The 14,768-nt window shown below is 42.5% G+C and overlaps 1 long non-coding RNA gene and 9 other non-coding genes across 29 annotated transcripts in view; all 10 read right to left on the bottom strand.

Moving 5' to 3' along the window:
- LOC140071134 (uncharacterized) overlaps positions 1 to 14,586 on the bottom strand; it is a 56,895-nt gene extending 42,309 nt beyond the window's left edge. For 14 of the 20 annotated variants that reach the window (XR_011849052.1, XR_011849060.1, XR_011849054.1 and 11 more), the window contains exons 1-17: positions 14,544 to 14,586; positions 14,241 to 14,265; positions 12,137 to 12,182; positions 11,926 to 11,958; positions 11,544 to 11,587; positions 11,215 to 11,260; positions 10,882 to 10,923; positions 10,335 to 10,376; positions 10,117 to 10,176; positions 9,466 to 9,505; positions 9,088 to 9,110; positions 8,731 to 8,868; positions 8,446 to 8,535; positions 6,918 to 6,976; positions 6,506 to 6,583; positions 6,198 to 6,287; positions 1,063 to 1,108 (exon numbers count right to left, since the gene is read on the bottom strand). This is a non-coding gene — a long non-coding RNA (uncharacterized lncRNA). Of the gene's footprint in view, positions 1 to 283; positions 704 to 1,062; positions 1,109 to 6,197; positions 6,288 to 6,505; positions 6,584 to 6,917; positions 6,977 to 8,445; positions 8,536 to 8,730; positions 8,869 to 9,087; positions 9,111 to 9,465; positions 9,506 to 10,116; positions 10,177 to 10,334; positions 10,377 to 10,881; positions 10,924 to 11,214; positions 11,261 to 11,543; positions 11,588 to 11,925; positions 11,959 to 12,136; positions 12,183 to 14,240; positions 14,266 to 14,543 lie in introns of all 20 variants that reach the window. The other 6 variants (XR_011849050.1, XR_011849058.1, XR_011849063.1 and 3 more) reach the window with 4 other exon arrangements.
- Positions 828 to 956, bottom strand: LOC140071456 (small nucleolar RNA SNORD22). Its single transcript, XR_011849152.1, has one exon. It is a non-coding gene; the product is annotated as a small nucleolar RNA SNORD22 (small nucleolar RNA).
- Positions 6,375 to 6,446, bottom strand: LOC140071445 (small nucleolar RNA SNORD31). The gene has a single exon (XR_011849141.1). It is a non-coding gene; the product is annotated as a small nucleolar RNA SNORD31 (small nucleolar RNA).
- LOC140071449 (small nucleolar RNA SNORD31) lies at positions 8,617 to 8,688 on the bottom strand. Its single transcript, XR_011849145.1, has one exon. It is a non-coding gene; the product is annotated as a small nucleolar RNA SNORD31 (small nucleolar RNA).
- On the bottom strand, positions 10,236 to 10,299 carry LOC140071441 (small nucleolar RNA SNORD29). Its single transcript, XR_011849137.1, has one exon. It is a non-coding gene; the product is annotated as a small nucleolar RNA SNORD29 (small nucleolar RNA).
- LOC140071455 (small nucleolar RNA SNORD22) lies at positions 10,701 to 10,829 on the bottom strand. Its single transcript, XR_011849151.1, has one exon. It is a non-coding gene; the product is annotated as a small nucleolar RNA SNORD22 (small nucleolar RNA).
- LOC140071452 (small nucleolar RNA SNORD22) lies at positions 11,045 to 11,173 on the bottom strand. The gene has a single exon (XR_011849148.1). It is a non-coding gene; the product is annotated as a small nucleolar RNA SNORD22 (small nucleolar RNA).
- LOC140071461 (small nucleolar RNA SNORD22) lies at positions 11,373 to 11,501 on the bottom strand. The gene has a single exon (XR_011849156.1). It is a non-coding gene; the product is annotated as a small nucleolar RNA SNORD22 (small nucleolar RNA).
- LOC140071458 (small nucleolar RNA SNORD22) lies at positions 11,730 to 11,858 on the bottom strand. The gene has a single exon (XR_011849153.1). It is a non-coding gene; the product is annotated as a small nucleolar RNA SNORD22 (small nucleolar RNA).
- On the bottom strand, positions 12,263 to 12,334 carry LOC140071443 (small nucleolar RNA SNORD26). The gene has a single exon (XR_011849139.1). It is a non-coding gene; the product is annotated as a small nucleolar RNA SNORD26 (small nucleolar RNA).
- Positions 14,587 to 14,768: the final 182 nt, after the last annotated feature.

Genomic DNA, 14,768 nt, shown 5'->3' with positions numbered 1-14,768 from the left:
ATACTGGGACCAATAAGTATCCCACTCTACAACAACTCTTGCTCTCAAGCAGTCACCTTGTCACACCACTACACATGCACACTCAGCACTCTAGTAGTCACACTTCACAAGGCTATGAGTTCGCAGAGCATACAGGGACCAAAATTAAAGTGAAAACCTTTAATTACAAAAAATTGATCAGTGCATAAAAGATATTAAAAACAAAAGAATTACAAAATAAAATGACACACAACACGGCAAAACAGTTATAAAATAAAAAGGGAGAAAAACAACAGAAACTTACAACTTAAAGTAAATCCTGATTCCCTGGAGGTGGGAGAAATAAGGAACACACTCAGCTTGTCAAGCAGCCCCCAAAACGTGAACACCATTTCCTAGATTTCATATTGTTTTATATCTCAGTTTGGTTCAGGTTTCAGAACCTCCATTCATTAATTAGTCCAGTGGGTCATTCAGGATTGGGTAAAGTGTTATGAGGGGGGAGAGTCCAGGAATATTAAACAGTTCTTTGTTTCCAAATCCCTAGATGCAGGGGTGGGGTAGGTGCAGAGGAGAGGTGACCAAATGGCTTTTGAGGTCACCAGAGAACATTCTGCAGGTCAGAGTTTCAGGTTGTAAGGATCTCCAGGATGTTGTAAAGAAGCCTGGACACTTCAATGGATGCCACATATTTCAACAAAGTTTGTAATTACCCTATAGTTACCTGTAATAAGAGTATGCATTAGAAATTTGGCTCAATAATTAGCCTGTCAGAATTATACATCAATCTGCATTTTGCAGAGAGCTTGCTGCACCTTTCCATCCTGTTCTAATGTGTAACAAACCCAACCCTGATCAGACTGTCCCAGCTGGAACATGGCCTCCTTCCTCTCCTCCTGAGGTAACCAGTGGGTTCAACCTTTTCAGGCTCTGGCACCGTACAGGAGGTCGGACAGGTGAAGGTTTCATCATTTGGGCTGAGGCATGGGAAATTATCCATGGCCAGTGTCTACTAGAACTTGCCTCACATAAATACCCATTTCTACCATGACCCACCACTTGTGCCATTACTAGCATACCCACCCATCTTGTGCAAGTCATTGTCTTCTAGACGGAGATAAAGGGCGTCCTGTGGAAAGAAAAGCTGTTAAGTACAAGACTTGTGGGAACAAGGCGGTATAACAATGGCTGCCTCGTCTTAGAATCAAAAGAAACATCACTAAACCAGTCAGATATATGCTTGTTCCTTGTCATATTACATCAGTGATAAATGCAACACCCTTTAAGGAAATCTACCATCGAAATCCATCATGATAAACCAGGGACACTTCTAGATCCAGGCACGGGGGCTGTGGTAATCTTATATTTGTTATCCATGGCCTCCTTCCTTATAAAGTAAGCAGTTCAAATTATGCAAACATGTCAAAAGGGCCCCATCTACCACTCACCACACCTGCTGTAATCTCACACTGGGAGAGGGAACTGTGTTTACACAGTATAATAGCCCGTGAAGCTAGAGGACTGTAGTGCTCTGGCAACACCCCAAAGCCCTTCTGACTCAATTACCTCAATTTCAAAAACAGATTTTAGGAGGCAGTGGATATTATTACTATTGTCACAAATGTATGGATTTATAAGTGCTACTGCTCTATCACGCTTGATTTTGATGGATTTCCTTTGACATTTTCAAGACTTGCCTACAGTCACATCTTCCAACATCCTTGGACACCTGAGGAAAGAAGGTTTTAATATAAACTAAAACTCAGCGGAACATGCAATGTATAACAAAGGCAGCCTCATCTCAGAATTAAGGGTGACCTCACTAGCCAGTAGGATATATGCTTGTTTCTTGTTATAGTCATCATGGATAAGGCACAACACTAGAAAATTAGATTTTATTGAATCACATGAAGCCTCATCATCCGACATCTTTATCTCATGTAAAAGACTCCAATGAACAAGACTTTATAAAGTCCATCATAAACACCAAGTTATATACAGTACATGCACCAAGCTCATCTGATAACTTCTATACAAAATAATAAAGTCCAGGTAAAAAAATGTCCAACACATTGCTGAGTCTACACATTGGAGAGAACTACACCCCCATATCCTTACTAGTAACAGAGACCCCACAATAGTGCAAGATGTCATCTCTGACCTACCTCAGGGCCTGTTACATAGGGTCACACTGCACCCACATACATCGTACCTCTGTGCAGGCTGGGAGACTAGTGAAGGGCTGTAGGAGGAGTAGGAGGTTTATATTTGCCACTGCAGCCAATGAAGGAGCTCTGCATAATCAAGAGGGTGTGGCCGGAACATCATTATAGGGAGGAGACAAGACCAGTGACATCACTGGAGACGGGGAATGAGGCCGCGTTCACACAGGAAGTTTCAGTTGTGATGCGTTTTTCAAATGTTTGCTTGCGTTTGCATTTATTAAATCTGCAACACTTGATGTGTGGGAATTGCAGGCAGCGGTGTCTCTTGGAATTTGTAAAATCTTCTCCCTGTTGTTTATGCATGTAATAGCATGCATTTTGAAAAATGAAGACAAAAAGATGCAGGGGAGAAAATGCCAAGTTAGGACACTTGAAGGGCATCTACCACCAGGGTGAAGTACTGTATGCAAACGAGCCTCAGGGGCTCCATAGGTGTTAAAGAAGCTTTCATCATTTGGACTCCTCTAAGACCACCTTATTAGAAGAATTAGCAAATCACATCCTGCAGGAGCCGCTGCTGTGATATTAAACCATTATCTCAACCAATTAGAAGAGCCCAAAACGTTTGGGACTCTTGGAGCATTTGCAGTTGCCAACCCCTCGGAGAAGTACAACAGAAAATACACGAAGAACTGACATCCAAGACATCTGCATCCAAGGGTTTCATCATTTCTTCTCCACAGCTGATCATAGAACCCAGAGATGTGTAAATCCCTGTGCTGATTGTATGGAAAACAAATTGATATAAAGTGCCCAGGGGTTGGGTTATGCCCTGAGGAAATGTACAGTCCGGGGGCAGTCCTGCTGATCAATTTATGCTCAAGTATTATACATCCCATTAATCCAGCCAATCTTATGGAAGGGCTGGAAATTTCAAAACACCCCACGGATATCTCAAGTCCTCGACAATAAATGGGTGCGCCATTAGTATAATTTGTCAGAACAGACCATTCACATCATCTGTGAGGATCCCAGCACTGATTAGTTATCCATTATCCTGTAGAAAGGTAAAACTTTAGAATTCCCTGTTTAAATAAAGTCAAGTGTTACTCTGCAAGGTGGCAAGTAGGGATGAGCAAACCCAATGGCAAAGTTCAGGTCCAGCTCAACTCCCCCACACACAAGAAGCACTGGCACAAATTGTGGGTGTTAACCACTTACACACCATGGTATATGCCAATCCTCCCCAAAATTGCATCCAGCAGCATTTAAAAAGTTTAAGGGCGCGTTCATAACGCGACGCTAGCACACAGGGGGGAGTTTGGGACGATCGCATATGCGTTTCCAGAGAAACGCATGCGATCGGGTTGTTAATCGCATGCGTTTCCCGGGACGCGACGATAGCGGAATGTGTGAACGCGCCCTCACACCCACAATTGGTGCCAGAACTTCTCAGGTGTTACTGGGGGACGTGGTCCTAGTCTGGAACCCAAACAGGAATTTTGAGGCCGCAGTCACACGTACCGCTAGGCGTCCGTTCATAACGCGACGCTAGCACACAGGGGGAGGTCCTCGGCCTGAACGCACATGCGTTTCTCTGGAAACGCATGTGCGTTCGGGTTGAAGACCTCCCCCTGTGCGCTAGTGTCGTGTTATGAACAGACGCCTAGCGGTACGTGTGACCGTGGCCTAAGTTCTGGTCCAGCTCAACACTGAATTAAGCAGGTCTGCTCATCCCTAGTTGTACACAGCACAGCAGGAACGAGGGTCATCATCCAATATTTGTGGTGCCTGCTTCAGATCTATCACGTTACAGCCCAATGTGGATACAGCATGAGGCACCATTACATGGGCAGGCAGGTGGCCAAACCACAGATTAGTGTTTAGCAGCAGATACTAGAAGGAAGGTTGTGGTCAATTGCTTGCAGGAAGGCAAATCCAAACATTTATTTGTTTACCCACGAGGCAAGTTATGCCCTATCCAAAGCCAACTTGCTGATTGGTAGGGATCTCGGTGTTAGACCCCTACAGATAAGAACAGGGGGTCTGAAGACCTGAGTGAAGTTGGCCCCCCCACCTTGTTCAAATCAAACAAAACTGGTGTCAAAACGTTTGTGCAGCAAAAATGTTTGTGCTGCTATTGTTTAAGATTTTAATGAAAGTTTCCAGAGGTCAACCAGCCCCCCCACATTGCTGGTGCCTATCAATTCTGCTACGTTTGTGCTGCTCAAATTGTTTGTGCCGCTTTTGTTTTGAATATATGAACAAAAAAATTAAAGGTCAAAAGTTCAAGCAGCCCCCCACATTAACCGAATTGAACAAAACTGGTGTCAAACGTTAGTGCTACATTTGTACAGTTATTTTTAATATATTCATACTTATTCCAGAGGTCAGAGTTCATTTCTTCCAAATTGCAATGTGTTTGCTAGCTCCCCCTGTTGATCAAATCAGGGAAGTGTCACCAGGCTTGTTTTTTACCAGTTCATCCTAAACACCTGAACATACCTTAAAAATCATAACGGCAAATGAAAATTTTTGCTGCACAAACATAGCACTAACGTTTGACAACAGTGTTTGATTTGGTTAATGTGGGGGCTGCTTGAACTTTTGACATTTAATTTTTTGTTCATATATTCAAAACAAAAGCAGTACAAACAAAAAATTGAGCAGCACAAACAGCAGAATTGATCGGCACCAGTTTTGTTTGGGCAATGTGGGGGGGCTGGTTGACCTCTGGAAGCTTTCATTAAAATCTTACAAATGCGGCACAAACGAAAATTTTTGCTGCACAAACCAGCACAAAATGTTTGACACCAATTTTGTTTGATTTGAACAAGGTGGGGGGCCAACTTCACTCAGGTGGTCTGAAGAGCTGCCAGTCGCCCCATACATATCTATGTAGCTCACAAAAATTGACTTATAATGCACACCAGCCATCTCTGGGTGTAACGGGTACATTGACCAGTTTGTGATCTATGGAGGATGCATGACTGACCTGACCAGCAAATTAGGCTCTAGCACTTGCTTTGTAGGACAACCGCTTCAAGGAAACTGGTAAAATAGGAACATGAGAAGTAGCCCCACTGATTTTTAACATCAAATAGTGATCTGATTTATGCAACAATTCACAACCATATGGGCAGCACAAGATGCAGGGTCATCATGAGGGTGCCATTCACAAGGGCAGCATGTTTAGTGGTTAGAATTACAGCCTTGCAGTGCTGGGGACCTGGAGTCAAGTCCCAGGGTCAACATCTGAAAAGTTTGTTTTTCTGTGTTTACATGGGTTTCCTCCCACAATCCAAAACATACTGGTATAAGGATTAGATTGTGAGCCACATTGGAACAGATTTGGAAAGCTCTGTAGCGCTACATAATCTGTGTGCACTATACAAGTGAAATTATCCAGTTTCCTCCAGGGGACCAATGTCTAACAGGATGAGAACTTAAAGAGGACCTGTCATGCCGAAATAGCCCCCCACAACCCTCTTCCTAGCAGCATGTATTGCTTAATCGCTGTCGGCTATCCTATATATCAATCATTCGGACGGCATGGTCAATAAGCCTGCTGCAGTCAGTGCAGCATGGCAGGCCATGTGAATAAGCCCCGCTGTTAATGAAACAGCATCGGCACGGCCACATAGCGGAGAGTCGGCAGCGATTACGCAATACATGCTGCCGGCTTCTCCTATAGGTCCTAGGGGGGCATGCTGGGGGAGTGTCGGCCAGCCCCCTTATGAATAACGCCAACTGCAGCCCACCAGATACGAGGATCCGACCTCTTATTTTGTAAGGGGTCGGATTTGTTAAAACCACGTTTATGGTCAGATTTTAAAAAAAAATTACTGGGGAGAAAGGGGCTAGGGAGAGGGTTATGAGGGGCCCATTTGGTGGGAGGTTTATTTTTGGGTGACAGGTCCTCTTAAATACATATTGTAACCATCATCTGCAGATTGATCCCAGAGACCCAACCATGTATCACCCTAAACTACACTGAAATCACAAGTTTGATATTTTGTTTATTAGAAAAGTTTATTCTGTAAAGTTTCATACAGGCACAAGACATCCGGCATGTTCAGCTGATTTCAGCAAATTCTCCATTTGGATTCTGTGTCCCTCAGATATATGGACTCATCCGGAAAGCTATGAAGGAAACAAAGACCAAAGTTATTCCATAGGGTCCAATATTCATAGAAAGCCTAAAGATATCAATAAGATAAGTGATGTTATAATAGCTCAGAGAGTACCATTCAGTCACAGATCTCAGACTGGGGCGGTACAAGGAGGATCATCACAGCCAGGTATAATATATCATTACTTTACTATTGTCATAGAATGAAAGTAGTCTGCTATAAGCTTACCATATATCACGTGTCCACTCGTGTGTAGTGATCCCACAGCTTGTCTAATACAAAGTCACTTGTCATTAAGGAAGCCAACTGGAAAAACAGGGAGGGAAAAGTTATGCGCAAACAAAGCCGATTCAACTTGCAAAAATAGCCCCCACCCACCAATAAAGGACGACGACAATCAGGGATTTACACATTTTAAGAAGTGATAAAGCCTTTGAAAAGAAGTACAGACACTGCAAGAAACAATGGCAGGGAATTTAGTTTACTAGACAACCCCTTTAAATCTCCATCAGAACTCCAGCATGCGAAGAGGATTCTTCACTGTAGATCAGATGAACGAGATTAATGAAGTCATCACTTGGAGATGTATAATATACACAGCCCCAGCTATTCTACGGCTTCTAGTAGGAATAGGACTCACCATCCTCTTCATCACTGGCTCCAGCAGGTACAGCGGATGCGCTTTGGATTGTTCATTCCCTATTAAAAACACATTGTTAATTCTATTTCCACAGTATTTGAGTTCCCATACATTTGACAGCTGATTGCATTGTGCCTTATATCAGGCTTTAGTGTGGCATCACCAAAATCAGGTATATGCTTGTTTATAGAAGTCATCACTTAAGGCAAGTTTAAGAAATCAATACAAGGTTTCACAGCACATAATTCAAAGAACAAAAACAAAAAAACACCATCTAATAGCTTTTAAGTCAGAAACCACTACAATCATATCTTCATATGTTGTGGTAATAGAACCTTTTAGTACAGTGCCCAACCAGTCTGTATATGACATCACTGGCCTCAGAGTATATTTGCACGACCTCCATCAAATGTGTTATTGGAGACTGAAGCTAATTTTGCAAACTGAATTCTATTAATAGCTCCTATTCTGGCTAACAAGTGTTATTCTTTAAGTGACTGAAGAACAGGTCAGCATACAGGTGTGATCAGGGATTTACCTCTGCACCTTGAATATAAACCCTGCCTTTATACATGTTGCTTTGTATTTCAACTGCAGCAAATTACAGCCCTACAAAATGGTGGGGGTGTGGCTGGAGCATGTATACGGCTATCTGCACTTGCCAGTGCGGTAATGTAGCAAGAACAGACAAATCTAAAGATTGGTATAAAGGTTTGACCAGAGATTTGAGTCTCTGGATTGTCTTTCCACAGCCTGTATATTCTAATCTTGATGTACAGGCACAAGTATTTGGGGTCACATATAGTGTTTAAATAGGACGTTTTGCACAATTTTAAAAAACTTAAATTGAGGATTGAAGTAAATATCCAGATTTTATTTAATAAAAAGATTGTAAAGTAAACTAACAGAAACCGATGCAATGGTTTTCATGCAAAACACCATGTGCTTAATACTGATCAGGCGTTTGTTAAACTGCATATGCAATCAGGCTGAGCCCCTTCCCATTCTGGCTAGATTGTGATTTGAAATGCAATTGAGGGAACATGTGAATGCAGCCTAAAAACGATTCACAACAATTACATGACAGGTGCTTACTATGGATCACAAGTCTGCAAATTTATAGGATTATCATGACTTCCAATACACTGAATTTACTGCATGGAAAGGTCATGTGCCAATCCTGCAGCTAATATGTGAATGAGGCCTAAGGCTACATGTTGCATGACAGGCTTGGGGACATACCTGCAAGTTCTCCGCTGTACATCTGTCCCCAGAGATCTGGCAGCAGTATGGTGCCACTGTACATATTCTGTAGTGTTGTCTGAGGGGAGAACAGTGCTCCTCCCTCCTATGCAGCTCCTCTACATGTGCTCAACTGGGCAAGCTTAAGCAGCCATGTTCATGTGAATGTAGACCTAAGCCACCATTGAGGACAATTGATGCAGTTTTAAATTGATAAGCAAGTCAACAGAAGTTGCAAGTTTAAGATTACAATTTATTGGGTTGGATACAGGCACATGACACTAACATTTGTCATCTTGAAATCCAGTCCAATGGATCTCCATGAAGGTCGGTCCGCTGTACACAGGTCATTCCAAGGCTTTAAACATCAGAAAAGCTACAAGGAAAAGAAATCACAAGTTACTCCAAAGTCTAATGTACGAAAGGCAAAACTAAGAAACTTGATATTTTACAATACAGAAGCTCAGAGAGTACCATTCAGTCACAGATCTCAGACTGGGGCGGTACATGGAGGATCATCATAGCCCGGTATAATATATTACTAATACTGTTCTATTGTGGCAAAACTCACCCAGGATCCGCTCTCGACAGGCAGAGTCATTACACGTATTCTCCATCGCTAAATTGTCTTGTCAGATTGAAGCTTTTGACTTTGTTCAGCCAGAATCTATGGCTGTTTTGCTAAAGGCTGATCGCATGTGGCCAGAATCTGCAAAATAAACCAGTGGGACATTATTTTGCATGCAACAATCCATAAGCAGTTATTGTAGCCCATTAATATGTAGAAGCTCAGAAGGGTACCAGTCATCAGGTCTCAGACTGGGGCGGTACAAGGAAGATCATCACAGCCCAGTATAATAGTGTTTTATCACCATTACTTATATTGTGGTAATAGTTTAGCTACTTCTATTCTAGAACGGACACTTACCTCAATGTTGTCAGTCTTTTGGCCTGCAAAGAGGAGAGAACAAGCAATTAGACAGCTCAATGTTAGGCGTGTTCCTTATGGACATTAATGGGATCTCTTCAGGATAGCGACGATCCATGTCACAGCCAACACGAGTGCCAGCTCAGGGTATAGTGGATTATTCATCACTGGAGACCCCTTCAATCATTTACATGTAGTTATGGCTACTTCAAGCTAAAGTCATGCTGAGTAGACATCCTATAGCAATTTACACAGGAAAGTTCTTGTGTAACAGGTTTCCTAACGAGTATTCAAGGCCATGATTCCATATTGTATTTAATTCTAAAAACACCCAAACATCTTCCTTCCCCTTTAAGATTCATTATAAGCCCTCCTTACCATAATGATGTTCTGGCCATGGCAGCAGTCACCTGTAACCCTGAAAGATGGAACCAGTCATTACTAGTGCAACATAACAGTAATTATAATGTACAATATCCTCCAAGCTGTCAGGATCCAGATTTCTCATCAATAATTTCAGACGAACGAGATTCACTGATCATCATGTCAGCTGGATGGGCGAGGTCTTGTTACATGACTACTTAGTTCTGGTACTCAAATGTGAAACATTTGAAAAGGTTTTGGTTCTCATTAGTAACAGTCATGCAGCAAGAAACTATTGGCCCTGTTCAGACAATGCTTAAAGGACATCTACCATCAGAATCAAAGTATGTAAACCAAGTGTGCTAACATGCTGGCGTCTCCCTCCGGCAAGATCCACTTAGCCCATTTCTGTAAAAACAAAAAAGCGGCTATAAAAAAAAATTATGCGCTCAAGTGGGGCTCTGGGCTGAATATTAACTGAGCTCGAAGCCCCACAAGTTCATTTGCACAATTTAAGCTTTTCATAACAAGGGCATAGGAACCTGAAAGAAGAGATTGTGCCAGAGGGAGCTCACAGCAACATACAAGTGTGCTTGGTTTACAATCCTTCATCCTGGTGGTAGATTTCTACAATAAACTGAAGTCTATGTTTTAGCCAAGACTTACCAGAAAGTTAGGCCACGTAGAGATGTAATCTTCATTCTGCATTACTTTTGGATCCACCTGCTGGAGACAGACTATGGTCAGATTTATACTGCATACAGCAAAGGCTTCAGAGAACAGATGCTGCTCAGTTGTTCATACATTTTCATTGTTTATCAAAGTGAGCTAGTTTTTTCATCATCACAGCCCTATAGTCTGCAGGACACTATATAGTTACATACCTGCAATACTGTGCCTATATAGCTCCATGTTCTCCAGTAAACCTGCAAGGAGATACAATAGGTTAGAGTTACATAAGAATCTGGTTAAGATAGAAAATATATTTAAATAGCTGCCATTTAACAGCATTTTTTTAAGGGCTTAGCAATACAGTCATATTGAATTCACAAAATTATAGTATTGCAGATTAAAGGGAACCCATCACCAGGGCAAAACACTTTTATTGTAATGCAACTGCTGATAAAAGGCAGAGGCATTTTTGCACTGCAGGTATTATGGGCTTCTGTAACCTGTCTTTAGTGAAAATTAGATCCTTGGTGACAGGTTCCCTTTAAGATGTGAATAAAAGGGGCACTAAAGTAAACCCAACCCTGATCAGACTGTTCCAGCTGGAACATTGTATCCTTCCTCTCCTTCTGAGGTAACCAGTGGGTTCAACCTTTTCAGGCTCTGGCACCGTGCAGGAGGTCGGACGGGTGATGGTTTCATCATTTGGGTAGGAAATCTGTCAAACCCAATTCATCCATTAGACTGAACAGAGGAATTTACCTGAAACTGGAGAGGTCCATTGCAGATCTTTAGGTTCAACATCTGCAATAAGAGTATGTATTAAAAATCTGGCTAACAATTTTCCTGAACAAATTATACATCAATTTGCATTTTGGAGAGCTTGCTACATCTTTCCATCCTGTTCCAATGTGTAAGAAATCCAACCCTGATCAGACTGTCCCAGCTGGAACATTGTATCCTTCCTCTCCTCCTGAGGTAACCAGTGGGTTCAACCTTTTCAGGCTCTGGCACCGTACAGGAGGTCAGACAGGTGATGGTTTCATCATTTGGGTAGGAAATCTGTCAAAACAATAACTGAATGGAGGCATTTACCTGTAACACAATATGTCCACTGTAGATCTTCCTCAATGTTCAACATCTGCAACAAGATTATGTATTAGAGATCCAGCTAGGAATTATACAGATCTGCAGAATGGAGAGGCCTTGCTGCATCTTTCCATCCTGTTGTAGTGTGAAGTGCAAGAGATGCAACCCTGATCAGACTGTCCCAGCTGGAACGTGGCCTCCTTCCTCTCCTCCTGAGGTAACCAGTGGGTTCAACCTTTTCAGGCTCTGGCACCGTACAGGAGGTCGGACGAGTGATGGTTTCATCATTTGGGTAGGAAACCTGTCAAACAATTCAACTGAATGGAGCCATTTACCTGTAACTATATGTCCACTGTAGATCTTCCTCAATGTTCAACATCTGCAACAAGATTATGTATTAAAAATCCAACTAGCAATAATTAGCTTATGGGGCCTGAAGCAATTATATATATTCATCTGCAGGATGGAGAGGCCTTGCTGTGTCCTTCCATCCTGTTCTAGTATAAAGTACAAGAGATGCAACCCTGATCAGACTGTCCCAGCTGGAACATGGCCTCCTTCCTCTCCTCCTGAGGTAACCAGTGGGTTCAACCTTTTCAGGCTCTGGCACCGTACAGGAGGTCGGACGGGTGAAGGTTTCATCATTTGGGCTCATCAAGTGCTGCTGCTTTATAACGCTTGATTTTAATGGATTTGCTTTGACATTTGAAGACCTACCTAAAAATCACATCTTCCAACATCCTTGGACACCTGCAGATAGATAAGCGATTTAGTATAAAACTCAGGGGAACAACATGCAATGTATAACAAGGGCAGCCTTATCTCAGAATTAAGGTTGACCTCACTAGCCAGTAGGATATATGCTTGTTTTTTGTTAGACATCAGCGATAAGGACCACCACAAGAAGATACACATTTTCTCAACTCACCTGAAGTCTCATCATCCGACATCCTTAGATGTAGAGAAAAGATCTCCTGGAAAAAAAAAGTCAAAGTAAAGCAACTGGTAGCTTCAAGTACAAATTACCTAAAAGAAGACCCGTATTACAAATTTCACCACTCAGCCAGGTAGGTTCTCTCCATTGTAAGCTCAGAAAGAGAGAGTTCAAAGGTTCTCATCTCTGTGGCTCATGTACAGGAAGGAGTCTACATATAATCCATCAATACTGGGAGAAGGTTACATTCATGGCATCAGACTTCTCCATTCTGGAACTCATGAGAGAAGCTCATACAAAGTTACATCTGGTCATTGTAAGTATTCACTAAACTGCTCACATTTCTGGATTACTGTTCATTGTATTTATAGAAGATGAGCAAGTGGATCTATGGGAAGAAATTCCTAGAGAAGTCATAGCCCAATAACAGAAGAGGCACGACTAAGTCTCCGATCTGGGTAACAGTGGGCACCAAGGAGAGACTTCTGTTCATATCCTAAACTCGACAAGTATCAATGATCTATGATATGCATCACATCACTGAAACCTAAGAGGGTTTTATAATAGAGGATTTAGAAGACAGAATATGTCACTTGAGAGGACCACCTCCAAATCAGGGGTCCTGCAGATACTTGTATGCCATACAGAACCCACTGTGTACTAAAATATGTTTATTTGTGTATTCAGGGATCATAGAATACATCTCATGTGGTCTCAACTTACACATTTGAAGGAAACCTACCACCAGTCACTTTCTGGTGTGTACCCCTCTGGCAGGATTTGCTCTTTAAAGGAAACCTACCACTTGAAGTGGCAGGTTTCCGATGGCAATACCGGGCACCAGCTCAGGGTGAGCTGGTGCCGGAGCTTATTTTAGTTAGTGTTTTAAACCGCGGTTTAAAACACTTTTTAAACTTTATAGCCGGCGCAGGCAGGTACGCGCGGCTACATAGGAAGTGAATGAGAGCCGCGCGCATGGTAAGCGCCGAGCGCGTACCTGCCTGCGCCGGCTATAAAGTTTAAAAAGTGTTTTAAACCGCGGTTTAAAACACTAACTAAAATAAGCTCCGGCACCAGCTCACCCTGAGCTGGTGCCCGGTATTGCCATCGGAAACCTGCCACTTCAAGTGGTAGGTTTCCTTTAAGCTCTTGCCTTTACGTAAAAATGATTTAAAGGTTATGCATATGAGCCCGAGAGCCACCATAGCCATTAACTTTTATCCCCACCCGGCTAATTTTTAAAATTTTTGTATAAAACAAGGACAAGTTAAAGGACATTTATAACCAGAACAATGATTGACCAAGCACACTGACATACTGGTTTAAGGGGAATAAAAAGGCCTTTAAAATTGTGCAACCAAGACCACCAGGCTCATGTGCAGAATTTTAAAGCCTTTTTTCCTTAGCACATAAGAAGCTAAGAACAGCAAATGGCCAGAGGTGACACCAGTAGGTGAGTGCTTGGGTTACAATCCTTGACCTGGTGATAGATTTCCCAGAGCCAACACACCAGCCTGTGTTTACAATCCAAATCCTGGTGGTATTTTAGCATTAATGGATGAGGGCCCAATAGTAGTCTACCAGAAACATAAGGCCATTCAACTTTAGAAAAAACGGCAAGGACTTTTTGCAGCATTTAAGAGCCAGGAAGAACTGAGCAACATGCTCAGCACTCATACAGAATGGAACCAGCAGGACAAATGTACATCCTATAGAACAGGGTTCTGTAATTAGAGGGGACCACAGCAGAGACCCTCAGCCATTAGGCTTATTTGCCATCTTTTGCAGCAACATCCTATATAACATCTATATAGCAACACATTGTGTATCACTTTAAAGAAGTTGTAGTGGACTTCAGCAAGCACAATAAGACTTTGCAGAGCCATCACATGGAATAATAGCAGGGAGCATAACTGGACTATCAGTCCAACACTCAGGCCATGTGCTATTGGGCCTGTAGAGGAGGCCACATGTACGTATGTAGAGGTCAGCTACATGTACACAAAGTAGGGGCTACTTCTGGAATAGACAGTATGTAGAGATCTCCTTTAATGCATTAAATAAATCTGCATCTCAATACATATGAGTGGGCACTTACCAGTCTGCCAGGCCATGCCCTGCACCTAAAGGATCAAATAAAACACAATACACACATTAGCATCTGGAATAAGCTTCTTACACAGCTACAATACACATTAGGCCTATGTGCCACGTGCGCATGCGCCTCAGAGATTTAGCTGTCCTCACAGTACTCAGAACAGGTCTGTGAAAATCTCATCCTAGATGCCACAGCTTCCATATAGTGTAAACGATATACCAAAGATGCCCCTCTATGTCACCCCACAGCGGGCAGCAGCTCTGGGCACTGATACACTGAGGATGGCACCAGATTCCAACTCACCATGCTGAGAGGAGGTCGTCCGAAATGGCCGAGTGCAAGAAGGCGGGCGCTTTATATAGCAAAGGACGTCGCAAGGCATGATGGTACTATTTTGCAGTGCGCAGACTCCAAAAGTTTTTTTTTTGTCTTTGTCTTCTGCAATAAGCTTTATCGACAGCAGTGTGCACACTCGTGCTGCAGCCGGACTTCACTTGTGCAATGTCTATAATGTAAATTATAGACTTG

Source organism: Engystomops pustulosus, chromosome 7 (assembly GCF_040894005.1).
Source record: "Engystomops pustulosus chromosome 7, aEngPut4.maternal, whole genome shotgun sequence".
NCBI classification, from domain to species: Eukaryota; Metazoa; Chordata; class Amphibia; order Anura; family Leptodactylidae; genus Engystomops; species Engystomops pustulosus.
The sequence above is the reverse complement of the archived record's forward strand: the minus strand, read 5'-3'. Positions and strand labels throughout refer to the sequence as shown.